At 44.1% G+C, this 15,567-nt stretch overlaps 1 long non-coding RNA gene across 1 annotated transcript; it reads right to left on the bottom strand.

Moving 5' to 3' along the window:
- Positions 1 to 311: 311 nt before the first annotated feature.
- On the bottom strand, positions 312 to 11,489 carry Gm39845. Its single transcript, XR_866416.1, has 3 exons — positions 11,363 to 11,489; positions 1,533 to 1,591; positions 312 to 733 (listed from the first exon to the last, which is right to left on the bottom strand). It is a non-coding gene; the product is annotated as a predicted gene, 39845 (long non-coding RNA).
- Positions 11,490 to 15,567: the final 4,078 nt, after the last annotated feature.

The raw sequence follows: 15,567 nt of genomic DNA, 5'->3' as shown, positions 1-15,567 counted from the left end.
TATGGGGACCCAGAAGTCCTGCCCATGGCTTCTTTACTGTTAGATCAAGAACCACTTGGGGGAACAGGACCTTAGCATCAGCCCCACCCCTACATTGCTATGATGAAACACCATGACTAAAAGCAACCTGGGAAGGAAAGGGTTTATTTGGCTTACATTTTCCACATCACTGTTTATCACTGAAGGAAGTCAAGACAGGAATTCAAACAGGGCAGGAACCTAGAGGCAGGAGCTGATGCAGAGACCATAAAAGAGTTCTGCTTACTGGCTTGCTACCCAGGGCAAGGTAGAATCCTTCTCTCAGATGACTCTAGCTTGTGTCAAATTGACATAAAACTATCCAGCACAGGAAGATAGGTTTATTCATTGTGACCTTGCATGGGGAAGTCCTTCCCGTCATGGTAGAGTTCAGCTCTCCAAGTCCAAATGAGAAGAGATCCCTCCCCCTGCAACTCCTTCAGCTGTCTGTTTGCCAGAAGTCTCTAGGATCCAGGCTGCTACTGCCTCCTCCAGGACTTGAGCTATTCAGATCTTGTGCATACGGGCATCATTTCCTCCAAACCTAGGCCCTGACATGCTTAATTAAGACAGTGCTGTTTGCAGCCAACATAACCAACTCCTCTGCCATCAGGTCTGCTGTCTTCCGACAGTCGGTCCATGGAGTAGGGGCTCTTGTGATCCAATCCAATAAAGTTACTGAGCATTTTCATTGTGCTGGGTTTTCTGTTAGGCTCTGAGGAAAGAGCAGAAAACAAAATTCTCTATTTGCATGGACTGTTGTGGTAGTGGATAAATGAAAAATATACGCAAATAAACATTTTATGTTACATTTAGTTAGGGAGGATACTATGAAGACAAGCAAAAGTGGAAGTGAGGCTAGGACTTCTGTTTTATATAACCAGGAGACACCTTCCTTAGAAAGTGACATTTGAGCAAAGCCTGGAATCCTTTCAAACACCACCTACCCCTCCATAGCAGTCAACTGCACGACTCCACAGTAGCTCCTGTGGGCCACTGTCTGAGGCTCACAAGCCACACACCTGGGATTTGCTGGGATTCACTTCCATGATGAAAAACAAGCTTCAGGATCGGGGCCTAGCACTGCCAACGAGGCTGAGCTGCTAAGGATCTAACTCGCTCTCCATGAAATGTGGCCTGTGGGAGGTGCCAGCAATCACATACATTATCTCACTTTCTCCCTCCGGTGGATGGCTCCAGGGCACAGACTCTTCACACAACCTGTGTGACCATTGGATGGTGTTGAGGTCTAGTCTGCTGCTGTGTGTTGCAATGCTAAATTCTGTACCCTGTGTGTGAATTCTCACTGTTAACAAGCTTTTGTTGTACAAACCCTGTTCCTTAATTTAAAACTGTTGGTTAAATAAAAATGGGCTGCAGCCAATTACTGGAGGGATTATAGTGGGCAGGTTTTTTGAGTTACCTGGTTGATAGGGGTGGAAGGGGGAGAAAAGAAAGAATGAAGAGGAAAGAGAAGAAAGCACCATGGGAGGAGATGGACTATGAGCACGTACTTGTCCAGGAGAAACAGCAAGTGTCCGGGATACACTACTGGGGAGAGAGCCAGGCCAGCCTAGAAAAGTAGATTAGGGGTTACGCCCAGTAATTGTCACAGTCAAATAAAATAACCATAGTCTGAGTCTCATTTATTTGTAAGCTAGTAGAGATAAGCTTATGTTGGTTTTTCAACAGAATGGTATCCCCACAAATATACAAAAGAAATCTGTGTGATTTCACCTGGAAATAGGGTCCTTTGCATGTGTGCTCATGACCAGATAAAGTCATGGTCAAATGAAGAAGGGTGGGGGCTCTAAGCCAACGTTTTATCCTTACACAAAGGAAAGACATAGACACATAGACACACAGGGAAGATTTTGCTAAATAACAAGGGAGACTGAGATTGGTGCTATGTGTCTACAAGCCCAGGGAGAATTTCTGCAAACATCAGCTCTGAGAAGCAATGAAGATTCTCCCCACCACCACCACATCCCCCCCCCCCCCCAGGAGCTGCCCAGAAAGCATGGTTTAGCCACACCCTGACACTCTGAACTTCTGGCCTCCAGAACTACCACACAGTACATCTCTGTTGTTTTAAGGACTTCAGTCACTCCATTACAGCAGTCCTAGAAAACTAATACACAAGGCGACCAGCTGTGTGGGGTTGTACCTCCCACATAAAGTGCTAACACTTAATCCTTGCCTGAGGTCTGCTTTCCAGAGAACCATTGCTATGACAACCGAAGTCCTGGATCAACTGGAGGAAGATTGGTTGGGAAATATTTGCGTTCACAGAGTACAGCAAGAGGAAAAAACTGGACGGCAGACCTGACTGGCAGCATACTATGGAGAAGACTGAAAAGATTAAATTCATTGGAGGAATAAAAGACAAGATCCAGGGCCACAGGGAAGATTTGGGTTTGTTGTTTTCGTTCTTGCTATATGTCAAAACAGAATTTACATATTATAATCAAATGACTACATCTTAGGATATCTTTTTGTGATTTTTTTTTTTATTAAAACATAATGATCCAGTAAGCTGCTGTGCTGGGTAGTTTTCTGTCAACTTGACACAGGCTGGGGTCATCTGAGAGAAGGGAACCTCAGTTAAGAAAATGCCCGTCATGAGATTGTGTTATAGGCAAACATGTAGAGCATTTTCTTAATTAGTGATTGGTGAGCAAGGGCCATCAATTGTGTATGGTGCCATCCCTGGGCTTGTAGTCCTGGGTTCTATAGGAGGGCAGGCTGGGCAGATCATAAGGAGCAAGCCAATAAATAGCACATGTCCGTAGCCTCTGCATCAGCTCCTTCCTCCAGGTTCCTGCTCTGTTTGGTTTCCTGTTCTGGCCTTTTTCAGTGATGGGCTACAATATGGAAGTGTGAGTCAAACAATCTCTTTCCTCCACGGCTGGCTTACTTTTTGGTCATGGTGTCCCATGGCCATGCAATTGAAACCCTAACCAAAATGACTGCCCTTCAAATAAAATTCACATCACCTTATGGAATTCTTTCCTCTTGGTCAACATAACGTACCAAGAGAGGCCAGCCTAGTGACAGTGGCGTGGGTGGAAGACTCCCAGAGGCCTGTCTGCCTCATGGCCGGCCCACCAAGGGCACCACTACAATGCGCAAGTACATAGTGGAGAGATGGGAGGGAATCAGGAGCCGGACTGTGAACTATGGAGAGAGATGGAACTAGACCTTGAGGGTGGAGAGAAGCAACCCGGTATGAGTAGCCTGCACTGTCGCATGAGGCCATGGTGATGTTCTAGCCCATGCTGCAGCCAGCCAAGGGCCATGTCTGGGGTCTGTGCCGATGGCCCATGTTACCACTAAAGACCATGCAACTTCCCTGGTCCGGGCTGCTGCCTGGGGACATATTGATATCCAAGGGCTGAGTGGAGCCAACCCCACTTCTCGCCAGCTACAGCAATAAAGAGCGTGGCCCTTGTACCTGGCCTAGGCAGCACTGTAGAGCTCCCCCTGGTGGTGGGAGAGCAACAAAGCTGGCAGGCTGACCAACCTAGCTACCACCCAGATCCAGATCCAGGGATTTGAGTTGGTCCACCCCAATATCTACCCCATCTATGAACTGCTGGAGCAGGTGAAGGACCCTGCCCTGCAGATCCAAAAGCTACAGGATCTCCATTACACAGGGCGACCACAGGATATCCAAGAGGATTTCCAGTAAGAATCCAGTATCAATAGTGTACCAGGCCTCAAACCAGACCAATGACTCGTTGCGAAGAATATTTGCAAATAAAGCTGTCTGAGCAAAGGGTGTACTGTGTGATGGTTTTGCTCCCACGGAGTGATGGTTTTGCTGTTGATGTTGTTTTTAATTTTTTATTTATTTTTATTTTTTGGCTTTAAATTTTTTGTTTCTTTTGTGGGGAGGTTGCAAGGCTGGAGGGGTGGGTATGAAGGGACAGGGAGATGGGTGGGGTTGGGGTGCATGATGGGAAATTCACGATCAATAAAAAGTTAAAAAAAAATAAACTGACCGACTTACTAACCAAAGACAACTAGTAGTTACTTTTATCATCATAGGTGTGTTTTGTGTCACAAGTGGTGTATAAAGAACCAGGTGGCAAGCACTAGGATGACACACAGTCATGCTTTTGAGACCCTCCCATGGGTGTCTGTGTGCTTCCTACCCACCTCTGCACAGTTGCATAGTGGAGTAGCACCGCACTGCCTGCATAAACCATGGCTTACCCAGTCCCTTACCGATGAGTGGCTTGAGCTGATTGCAGCTTAGGCCTATAGTGAGGACCTGCCAATGCTAAGAGCATATGTATTAGCTTCCTTTCTCCAGCACATGCAACTGTTTCTACTGGTATAAACATACCTATGTACTTTCTGGGTCAACAACAAAAGCTTCACACACACACATACACACACACACACACACACAAAACTTTCTTAGTTTTTCAAAATGACTGCACGGTTTTGCACAGTCCTAAAGAGACAGTCACTAATCCCATAGCCTCACCAGAAGTTGGAATTGTCAATCTTTTTAATTTTAGCCTTCCTGGTGGGTGTACAGTGGTATTCATCGTGGTTTTAATATGCATTTTCCCTGATGACTAATGACGATCTCCTTTTGATGTGCTCATAATCACCTAGCAGCTTCTTTTATGCAGAGCTCGTCTACGTCTACGTGCTAAGCTTTTGTTTTGGCCACGACCCACATCTCAAATCTGCGTTAGTCATCCCTGGCCGCCTCAAACATCACTCTCAAACCTGGCAGCTGAAAGCAACCATCAAGGCTTAGCTCACTAGGGTCAGGAGCCTGGGAGCATCTCGGTGGGTGGTTGCAGCTCACTGGGGATGTTGACTGAGCTGGCATCACATGACAGCTCCGTGGGGTCAGAGACATCACTTTTAAGCTCACTCATCCAAGCTTCAGAAGAGAAGTTTGTTTCATGTTTTAAAACCTTAAAGAGCCCCTGCTACTCGCAGACCTCTTGCTCTCAGTTTGAAAAACCTCATCTAAAGAGATGCAAAGCTCTCAGCTGGCTGGCCAGTGGGCAGTGTAAACATCTTCAGGTGCAGGTAGCTGCTTGCAAAGACTTGCTTTCATTAGACCACACACACACACACACACACACACACACACACACACACACACACAAACACACACACCAACACTTGACCCGGAAACCTGTCTGTAGAACTGTTCACTGAAACTAGAATCTACAAAGTAGAGAAAGAGGCAAACTAAACAGTTATCAATGCATCACTAATTAAAAATCTAAGTTGTGGCATCATTGAAGAATAAAACCATGCCGGAACATTGAAAGTGGTAGTTGTGCAAGAGGACAAAGGTAAATAAGTCCTTGTCCCTTCCCCAGTTACCCACAAAAAGCACACTTTTGACAGCTTGGTCGTAAAACAAGGTTAGGCTAAAAAGCCAGAAAATTTACAGACAGGATCCCTTAGGCCAAGACCAATAGAAAACCAAGTTAGAAGCAGCCACACAAACATTCAGCAGAGACTAAAGTGGACTGACGTCTGTCTTCATATTGTGTCTGTTTCCTTTGCTGCCTCAAAACTGAGTTGGACTCTACTAAGCCTGTAGGCATGACGATCAGTTGGGATTTGGTTCACAACTGTAATATAGCATTACTTGGCCTATTGCCCTTGGAGAAAATACATGTATCTTATTCCTAACCCTGGGGGCTGGTGAGATGGCTCAGCGGGTAAGAGCGCTGACTGTTCTTCCTAAAGGTCCTGAGTTCAAATCCTAGCCACCACATGGTGACTCACAACCACCCGTAATGAGATCTGATGCCCTCTTCTAGTGTGTCTGAAGTCAGCTACAGTGTACTTATGTATAATAATAAATAAATCTTAAAAAAAAAAATTCCTAACCCTGGTGCTTTCTCAGCAATATAAGCACAAGCATAAAACCCAACAAAACCATGAGGCCAGGACGTTCATATAAGACAATGAATAACTCAGGAGCTCTGGGATAGGCTACTGGCCAGCTAACCTGCAAAATCACTGTTAGAATGCTGTATTCAAGAAAGAAAACATCTTCTAGCACTGTGCCTCTGCCTCTGAGTTGTCCAGTATCCCTTCCAGTGAGGGAGCTTTGCCTGTCTTGTTCAGAATATCTGGCTTTGTCTCATTTCTATTATTTCTGTGCCGTAGATTCCACTGTTTAGGATTATGATCTTGCTGACAAGAGCCTGGTATAGCTGTCTCCAGAGAGGCTTTGCCAAAGCCTGACAAATACAGAGGTGCATGCTTGAAGCCAACCATTGGACTGAACATGGGGACCCCAATGGAGGAGTTAGTGAAAGGACTGAAGGAGCTGAAGAGATTTGCAACCCCATAGGAAGAACAACAATATCAACCAACCAGACCACCCAGAGCTCCCAGGGACTAAACCACCAACCAAAGAATACACACAGAGGGACCCATGGCTCCAGCTGCATGTGTAGCAGAGGATGTCCTCAATAGAAGAAAAGGCCCTTGGTCCTGTGAAGGCTCGATGTCCCAGTGTAGGGGAATGCTAGGGTGATGAGGCAGGAGAGGGTAGATGGATGGGTGGAGGAACACCCTCATAGAAGTAGGGGGGAGGGAGATAGGATAGGGGGATTCTGGGAGGGGGGGGATAAGGGAAAGGGTATAACATTTGAAACGTAAATAAAGAAAATATCTAATAAAAAGAGAGGGCCTAGAATATACAATGGTAGGAAATTCTAAGGAATAGCCATTGGTTATAGGGAATGTGTACTGGTTAGTTTTGTGTCAACTTGACACAGCTGGAGTTATCACAGAGAAAGGACCTTCAGTTGAGGAAATGCCTCCATGAGATCCAACTGTAAGGCATTTTCTCAATTAGTGATCAAGGGGGAAAGGCCCCTTGTGGGTGGGACCATCTCTGGGCTGGTAGTCTTGGGTTCTATAAGAGAGCAGGCTGAGCAAGCCAGGAGAGGCAAACCAGTAAAGAACATCCCTCCATGGCCTCTGCATCAGCTCCTGCTCCCTGACCTGCTTGAGTTCCAGTCCTGACTTCCTTGGTGATGAACAGCAGTATGGAAGTGTAAGCCGAATAAACCCTTTCCTCCCCAACTTGCTTCTTGGTCATGATGTTTGTGCAGGAATAGAAACCCTGACTAAGACAGAATGTAAATGTAAATTGTCATGTGATGTCACTTATAGAGAGAACGAGAAAAATTAGAAAGGGAAAGTATAATAATCATGTAAAAATGATAGGATAGGATAATGGTTCCCTGGTCTGATTATTACATATTCATTTATCGAAACGTCATGATCTGTACCATAAATAAACATATCAACTAAAAAGAAATATATGTATGCTGTTTTTAAGAAATGATGGTGAAGCAGGCAAGCATGCAGAATATCTTAGCAACTTGGAACTCCACTTTCCTGGGGCTATGTACACACTCCTCTCCCAGCAATGAACCTAGCAACCTAGGATCCCCTTCGGCATAAAGCTGTGTATGCACAGCACTCTGAACAATGAAGGTTTTCCATCCCTAACAACTATCAGCGACTCTGCTTTCACAGATAGTTTCTATGTGAATATTTTACAGCTATATCAAGTATGGGAATGAGGGGGCATATCCAGCCTAGACAGCTTTTGACGGATGTATAATAAGACAAACTGTGTCTGTCCACTGGGTGAACGGTGAGGAAGAACATGTTATTTGCTCTCCAGTGTGTGGTGGTTTGTATATGCTTGGCCCAAGGAGTGGCACTATTAGGAAGTATGGCCTTGTTGGAGGAAGTGTGTCACTGTAGAGGTGGGCTTTGAGACCCTCCTCTTAGCCATGTGGAAGCCAGTCTGCTCCTGGTTTCCTTTGGATAAAGATGTAGAGCTCTCAGCTACTCCTGTACCATTCCTGTCTGGATGCTGCTATGTTCCTGTCTTGATGATACTGGACTGAACCTCTCTGAACCTGTAAACCAGCCCCAATTAAATGCTTCCCTTTATAAAAATTCTTGGTCATGGTGTCTCTTCATGGCAATAAAACCCTAACTAAGACATAGTGACTATGCATAATTGAGAGTGCATATGGTTGAAATCATGTGCATCATATATAACTCAAACCTGCCAATCAAAATAGAGAATGACCTTGCTATATGCTCTGGTAGCCACCTCCTTCTCCTACACACCAAACAATAATGTGAGCCCTTCAGTACTTTTTCTCTCTTTGAAATAATTTGTTACTTTCACTTTGCTCTTAATAAAACTTCCTGCTTCCGTGTTGGTGTGTGCATCTTTTCCAATTCTTTGTACAGGCATCAAGGATCCAGAAACACACAGAGATTACAAGTAATGATAGACTAACGAGTGAGCCCCTGCCTTCTACTTTCCATATTTGTTTTCTTGTAGAGAGTCTAATGTAACCGAGCTGGTCTCCTGCCCCTCCCACTCAAATGAGGAAATACAAGCATATTACCCTACACCTGATGTTACTTTCCACATTTAACAATATATTCCATATCTAAAGATCTAAAATTACTGATTCACACCCCATCTTAAGCACTGAATTTGATGCAGTAAAAATAAAATATAAATTATTGCAAGTGTTTTTATTTCTATCAAATTTCATTTGAAAAATTCAAAGCTACAGATAGCCAACCACAAAGGCTGATGCCTGTACCTACTCCTCCCAAGATGCTTCTCCTTTCTGGGTACCACACATCACAGGAGGTGAGTCTGACATCACACTCATCTGTGTCTAGGAACAAGCCTCTTCCTGTCACCCACAGTCATGTCACCCAAGCCGTAAACATGTTAGAACCCTCTTCCCAAATATAAAGTTTAAGTCTCTACATTATGCTAAGAAATAGCCATTTGTCTACCATTTGTGTGTTCTATTTAGTTTGGCCTGTGTCATATGGCATATAAAGTAATCCTTCAACCATTTTTGGGGTAGTCTTTCATGATATTGACTCCTTTTGAGATTCTGTCGAGATTAGCTATTTTGCAGGCTATTCTTCAATTTTGAATATATCTGTTTCTTCATGACTAGAAATTACTTGAATCTCTCCACTAATTCATAGACTTCATTTTGCACTGATATGGTATTAATTCTCCCGTACAGCCTTTGAAACAGGGCATCTCTAACAGACTTGTTAAAGAAACCAGGCTGAGGTTTTAATGGATTTGATGTGAGATAGACTCAGTCACATGCATCTGAACATCAGCCTTTGGTCGTCCGTAAGGTAGTAACCGGGAGCTTAAAAACCATGTGATCAGCCTGCTGTCCGTGGTGCACACCTTTAATCCCAGCCCTTGGGAGGTAGAGGCAGAGGCAGGGGGAATCTCTGAGTTTATGATCCACAGGGTGGAAGTTTCAAGACAACCAGGGCTACACAGAGAAACCCTGTCTCCCTGTCTAGAAAAAGAAAGAGAGAGACAGAGGGGGGAGAGGGAGAGGGAGAGGGAGAGGGAGAGGGAGAGAGAGAAGGAAGGAAGGAAGGAAGGAAGGAAGGAAGGAAGGAAGACAGGGAGGGAGAGAGGGAGGAAGGAAGGAAGGAAGGAAGGAAGGAAGGAAGGAAGGAAGAAGGAAGGAAGGAAGGAAGAAAGACAGGGAGGGAGAGAGGGAGGAAGGAAGGAAGGAAGGAAGGAAGGAAGGAAGGAAGGAAGGAAGGAAGGAAGGAAGGAAGGAAGGAAGACAGGGAGGGAGAGAGGGAGGAAGGAAGGAAGGAAGGAAGGAAGGAAGGAAGGAAGGAAGGAAGGAAGGAAGGAAGACAGGGAGGGAGAGAGGGAGGAAGGAAGGAAGGAAGGAAGGAAGGAAGGAAGGAAGGAAGGAAGGAAGGAAGGAAGGAAGACAGGGAAGGAGAGAGGGAGGGAGGGAGGAAGGAAGGATTTGCTTCTTGAGAGCAACTGCAGAAGAGAGGAAACGGATGCTTGTTTATATGGAGAGACCATTTCCTATTCTTGTTCTACTGTTTATTTTCCAGGTCAGTCAATAAACTAGCCAGGGAGTTAATCAGTCATAGCTTTAAAAGCTGGTGGGACCAGAGAGTAAATCATCTCTGTATATCCACTGTTCAGACCCTGAAGCCTGGGAGCTTTCAAAGCTGTTCTCATGAAGCCGAGAATGGCAGCTTCCCACCTGAAATTACACCGCTCTGCAAGCAGAAGCACGATTGAGCTTTTAGACCAGCTTGGGCCGTATAGTGAGACCATCCATCAAAACGAAAAATAAAATAAAATAAACTGTTTTACTAGAATTTTTGAGTTGTGAAAAAAGACCTGATTCATGAACTTGTCAAGCCAAACATAGGCGGACAGAGGTTGTCTAAACTTCATTTGTTACTTGGCCTATTAAATCTTCCAATAAGATATATATACACACACACACAGGTAGAGAGAGAGAGAGAGAGAGAGAGAGAGAGAGAGAGAGAGAGAGAGCAACTTCTACAAATTAGAGCTGTGGCAAGGAAGCTGCCTTAATGGGAAATGTGAGTTGTATTTCTAGGAACGCCTTCCTCCTGCAGCCAGAGGCTTGGCTGCAGCCCCAGGGATGATGTAGTTTTTGAGCCCCTGCCATGGTTCTGACTTCACCTGCCTACAGCAGTTATCCCTCATTAACCATCCTTTTTCCCTATGAGCCTGGACACCACCCCAGAGTTTCCCAGCACAGCACTACAGGCCTCACTGACGATGATCTGGAGTCGGTACATCTGATGAACACTTTGTGCCACTTCAAAACACTTTAATGTCATCTACACTGGCTTCTCATCTTCAGGCCAGGGATGGCGAGGGTCTAAAAGCGTGTGTCTCATGAATGTCCTCCTACCAATAATTGGCAAGCCAAGTAAAATCCTGTATCAGAGGTTATTCAATAGGTGTTGGGGCAAAGGAAGAAAAGGAGACTATATCAGGGTTTGCTGTTTGCTGTAACAGTCTGATCTCAATGTGCATAGTAACTAAAGCATTCATTTTCTTGCTCATTAGATAATCTGGATTCGTTCCAGGTTTGGGAGATGAGAGTAGGTGCATTCTATTCTCCATTGTCTGGGAAAGATCCAGCCAGGCAATGGTGGCACACACTTTTGATCCCAGCACTCAGGAGGCAGAGGCAGGCAGATCTCTGAGTTCAAAGCTAATCTGGTCTACAGAGTGAGTTCCAGGACAGTCAGGGCTATACAGAGAAACTCTGCCTCAAAATTAATTAATTAATTAATTAAAAATAAATACTAAGGAAAAGAAAAGATCTAGTCTGATAAAGGCTATCCCGTGTCTGTGTGTATATGACTCTGTGTGTGTGTGCGTGTGCGTGTGTGTGTGTGCTCCCACATGTAGAAGCCAGACGTTAACCTTGGGTGTCATTCTTCAAGTGCTGCCTACCTTGTGTTTTGGGATGCTGGTCCAGCTGGGCTGGATGAGAGCAAGCCCCAGGAATCCACTTGCCTCTGTCTCCCAGAACTGCAATTACAAACTCTCCACCTTTATTACACGGGTTCTAGAGTTCAGACTCTAGAGCTCCTACTCAAAATACAAACATTTTCCTGGCCTCCAGCCCTGGTAGGGAAATACACACAAGAAACTCAGAGGCTTTGTGACCCAAGCTTGAAGGAGGCTTGTATCAATTGTGCTGTCTTCTCTTTGGTAAAACACCATACGTGGCTGCACATGACTGTAGACCAGTGTTTCTCAACTTGGGAGGTTGAGATGACCCTTTCAGAGGGGTCACATATAAGATATTCTGCATATCAAATGTCTACTTATTATTCATAACAGTTACAAAATTACAGCTATGAAGTAGCAATGAAAATAATTTTATGGTTGTGGGGTGGGATCACCACAACATGAGGAACCGTATTAAGAAGTCACAGCTTTGAGAAGGTTGAGAACCATTGCTGTAGGTGAACAATGGAGTGAAGATTTAGGGAAGCAGACGCCCCCAGAGTACACTCCACTATAGAAGGAACACAACTGCTTCATTGCTAGCTGCCAACACTGCCCAGGAAGAGGGCCCGGGTAACCCCATAGCTTCTTGTCCAGCAGGCAGGACAAAATCATTTACATGCACCTCACACTACACGGCAGAGATGAAGCTGGGAACGCACTATGAAAATTTAACGACGTTTTAGTCTCTAAGATGTCTTTAAAAATAGGACCAGAAGCCAGGTGGTAGCTCACACCTACAATACAAGCTCTGGAGGCTGAGGCAGAAAGGCTGACATTGTGTTGTTCAAACCTCATGGAGATGCTTGTACGAAGTAAGATGAACACAGCTTTCTTAGGCAATGTTATCTCAGGGCATCACCGTTGTAGGTATGGCCTTAAAGTAGAATAAGATGGAGAAGAACAATTATTAGACATGGATTTATTGATTTAGTTAGTGATTTATTTAAAGCACTGTGTTACTGCCTGTCTGCCAAGCATGACTTCACTTGCTACCAGGAACAGAATGACCTGGAGAACCAGCTGAGACAATGGGCCGTTGCCCTTAACAACCTGCTGACTGCCATGGACGCTTCCGTAAAGTCTTGCTTGTTTGCCTGCCCCACCTTGTGGCTTTAGAGTATAAATTGAGAATCCAAACTAGACCCGGGATAAAAGCCTTTCAGGCAATATCCTAGTTTCGGTCCACAGGTGACATCTCCTCTGTTGCCTCTCACTGGTGTCAGAAGCATACTCCAGAGACTCCTGCCCCAGTCTGTCATTAACTAAAAAGCCACTGTGCAGCACCTGGGCATCACATACTTAACAATCACTTATTAAGCATTTTCCATAGATCTATTGAATAGTTACATTACTTGGCAATGTAAGCAGAAGAGTTCAGTATAGGGTGGGATAAAGAGACCACACATCATCTAGGAATTCAAGTAGTCTAGAAACAGAGAAATCTTTCTATAGCTATTAAAATGGAGAGTTTCTTTAAGAACTGCCCAGCAAAGGTGGACAACTTCAGAAATAAAACAAAGGCAGGGGACTTCATTGAAATTTGGGATAGGTTAAGAATAATGATCTCTGATAGAACATTTACAACTTTAAAGAATTAGTTGTGCAGTGGAAGTTGGCACCAGTCGACAGCTAAATAAGTCCCCACAATTCTTTCAGGAAGAAGCGTAGATGAGGCAACGTTCGATTGAGAGAGTTCAGTTAGATGTGACTGTTTATGGCATCAGAGTCACCTGCAGGATGTAAATGTGATGGTTTGCCACGGGAAAAGACGCGCAGAGTGGAAGACAACAGAGAAAGGCGTGGAGTGGGAATGCTACAAAGTAACCATCTCATCTACGCCTCCTCAGTCTCTGGATACTTTTGCTGATGTGCGGCACTTCCAGCAGAGGGCAGGCAGGGATAGGGAAAAAAACAGGAAAGCAACCGTCTTAATTGTTGACAGGCAGCCTCAGTCCTGCCCACAGTGGGAAAGGTGAAAATAACTGTGTGAGCTGAAATCATGTACAGTCATATGAAGGACAGCAGTGAGCTTTAAGTGTCCTGTGACCTTTAGCAATTTTTGCAACAACATTCAGACTCTTACCGTTGTAAATGCAAAAGAAAGAAGAGTGGAGCTAGACCTTGGTTCGTTATCGTTTACAACTTTAGAAACATGGACAAACGAAGTTTTCTTTGTAAATTAAATTATAAAAGCATACTTTGGACAGCACCTTGGGTCTTGTCCTTTATGCCTCACTTCTCTCTAAATTTGTGTCAGCACATAAAATTTATACTTAGCACTTCCTGTGTTGCAAAGTGTCTCCAAGACCTGCTTTAAGGTGTACCTCTTTGTCAGCATCCCTCCCTCTGGGATATCTTCATCACAGCCACTTTCCTGAATTAGACAAAGTGCTCCTGGCTGTGCTACCATGGCTTTCCACCCATGGTAGCAATGTCAGTGTAGCTGTGGTGGGTTCTTTTCTCTATCACTCTGCTGATGTCTGTTTAATTTCACTTCCAACATCATCTTTTGTTTCTTTGTTGGAATTTCCTCCTTGTTTAGGAAAACAGAGTCAAGGGATTTGTGTGGGATAAGCACATTCTTGCGTCATACCATGACCTAAGGCAGAATGGCAAGAGAGTATGAGAGGGAGGTAAAATTGTAAGTTGCGCCTTTGTAGGTCAGAAACTGTCCTCAAAACAAGTCAGCAGAGGTAGAAATAAAACTGGTGGTCTTTTAAAAAGTTAGTGTCAGGAGCCATCTAGGAAAGGCTAAAGGCATGCGGTGACTTTTTTGGAGCTTGCCCGTTTTGCTCAGCTGCAACAGATAAAGTGAATTGTAGAGCTTGCAGAGATTTCATCTCAGGATTGATTCTTGTTGCCGATATGCCTTTCCTGTCATTATTACATATGCTAATGATTTCTGGGCATTTGCCCACCCTATTGGGCAGGTTTTCTACAGATCAACGAAGATGTCATCTTTTGTAGTAATGCTATGCAGACAAATTGATACTTTCATAGTTCCTAACAATGATTCTATGGAATTCTTAAATTTATACAAGTAGTTTTGAGCTCTCAATAGTATAAAAGCTGAAATTAGGGCTCTGTAAACCTTCATATGTCACAGGCTAATTGCACTAGGAAAAGAAAGCAGGTTTGGAACAAATTTATAATCGGGGAAAACATTCCTTCTAGGCTTTCTGTGAAACCATTATCTGATAGCTAAAGGTCATAAACTGGGAATGGAAAATTTATTGTACGTGCAAAGACAGAAAATAAAATATTGACGGGATTTATCTATATAAAACTTCAAAACTAGTAAGACACAAGACAGATGAAATTGCCTCATCACAAAACTGTGCTAGTTTGTAATGAAAGTGTGGGTCTAGAAGATAATGAATGTTTAGTTAGGTACTAGTATTTTTTTTCCCCTGAGACAGGGTTTCTCTGTGTAGCCTTGGCTATCCTGGAACTCACTCTGTAGACCAGGCTGGCCTCAAACTCAGAAATTCGTCTGCTTCTGCCTCCCAAGAGCTGGGATTAAAGGAGTGTGTCACCATTGCCCTATTTTTTAAAAAAGATTTATTTACTTATTTTATGTATATGAGTACACTGTAGCTGTACAGATGGTTGTGAACCTTCATGTGGTTGTTGGGAATTGAACTTTTAGGACCTCTGCTCGCTCCAGTCAACCTTGCTCTCTCTCTTGCTCCAGCCCAAAGATTTATTATTATAAATAAGTACACTGTAGCTGTCTTCAGATGCACCAGACGAGAGTGTCAGATCTCATTATGGGTGGTTGTGAGGCACCATGTGGTTGCTGGGACTTGAACTCAGGACCTTTGGAAGTACAGCCAGTGCTCTTACCTGCTGAGCCATCTCTCCAGCCCTAAGTCTTAATGAAACACAGGGAAACACTTCTGCTGTAACTTTTTATTCGATTTATGGTTTGAATTTCTCTCTCAAGCTTGCTATGAACTTTTGTACCGTGATGCTTGAATAACCATGTGGTCATTGAGAATGTATAAGAACTAAGAACTACAATAAGGGAGGGGCTTTTTTTCTTTCAGCAGTAGAGAGACAAGGCTTTTTCTCACTTTCAGCAAATACAAAGGTGCAAGCTTTTTCTTTCTCTGAGCAATCAAGGTTGGAGCATCTTTTTC

This window comes from Mus musculus, chromosome 2 (assembly GCF_000001635.26).
Source record: "Mus musculus strain C57BL/6J chromosome 2, GRCm38.p6 C57BL/6J".
Taxonomy (NCBI): Eukaryota; Metazoa; Chordata; class Mammalia; order Rodentia; family Muridae; genus Mus; species Mus musculus.
The sequence above is the reverse complement of the archived record's forward strand: the minus strand, read 5'-3'. Positions and strand labels throughout refer to the sequence as shown.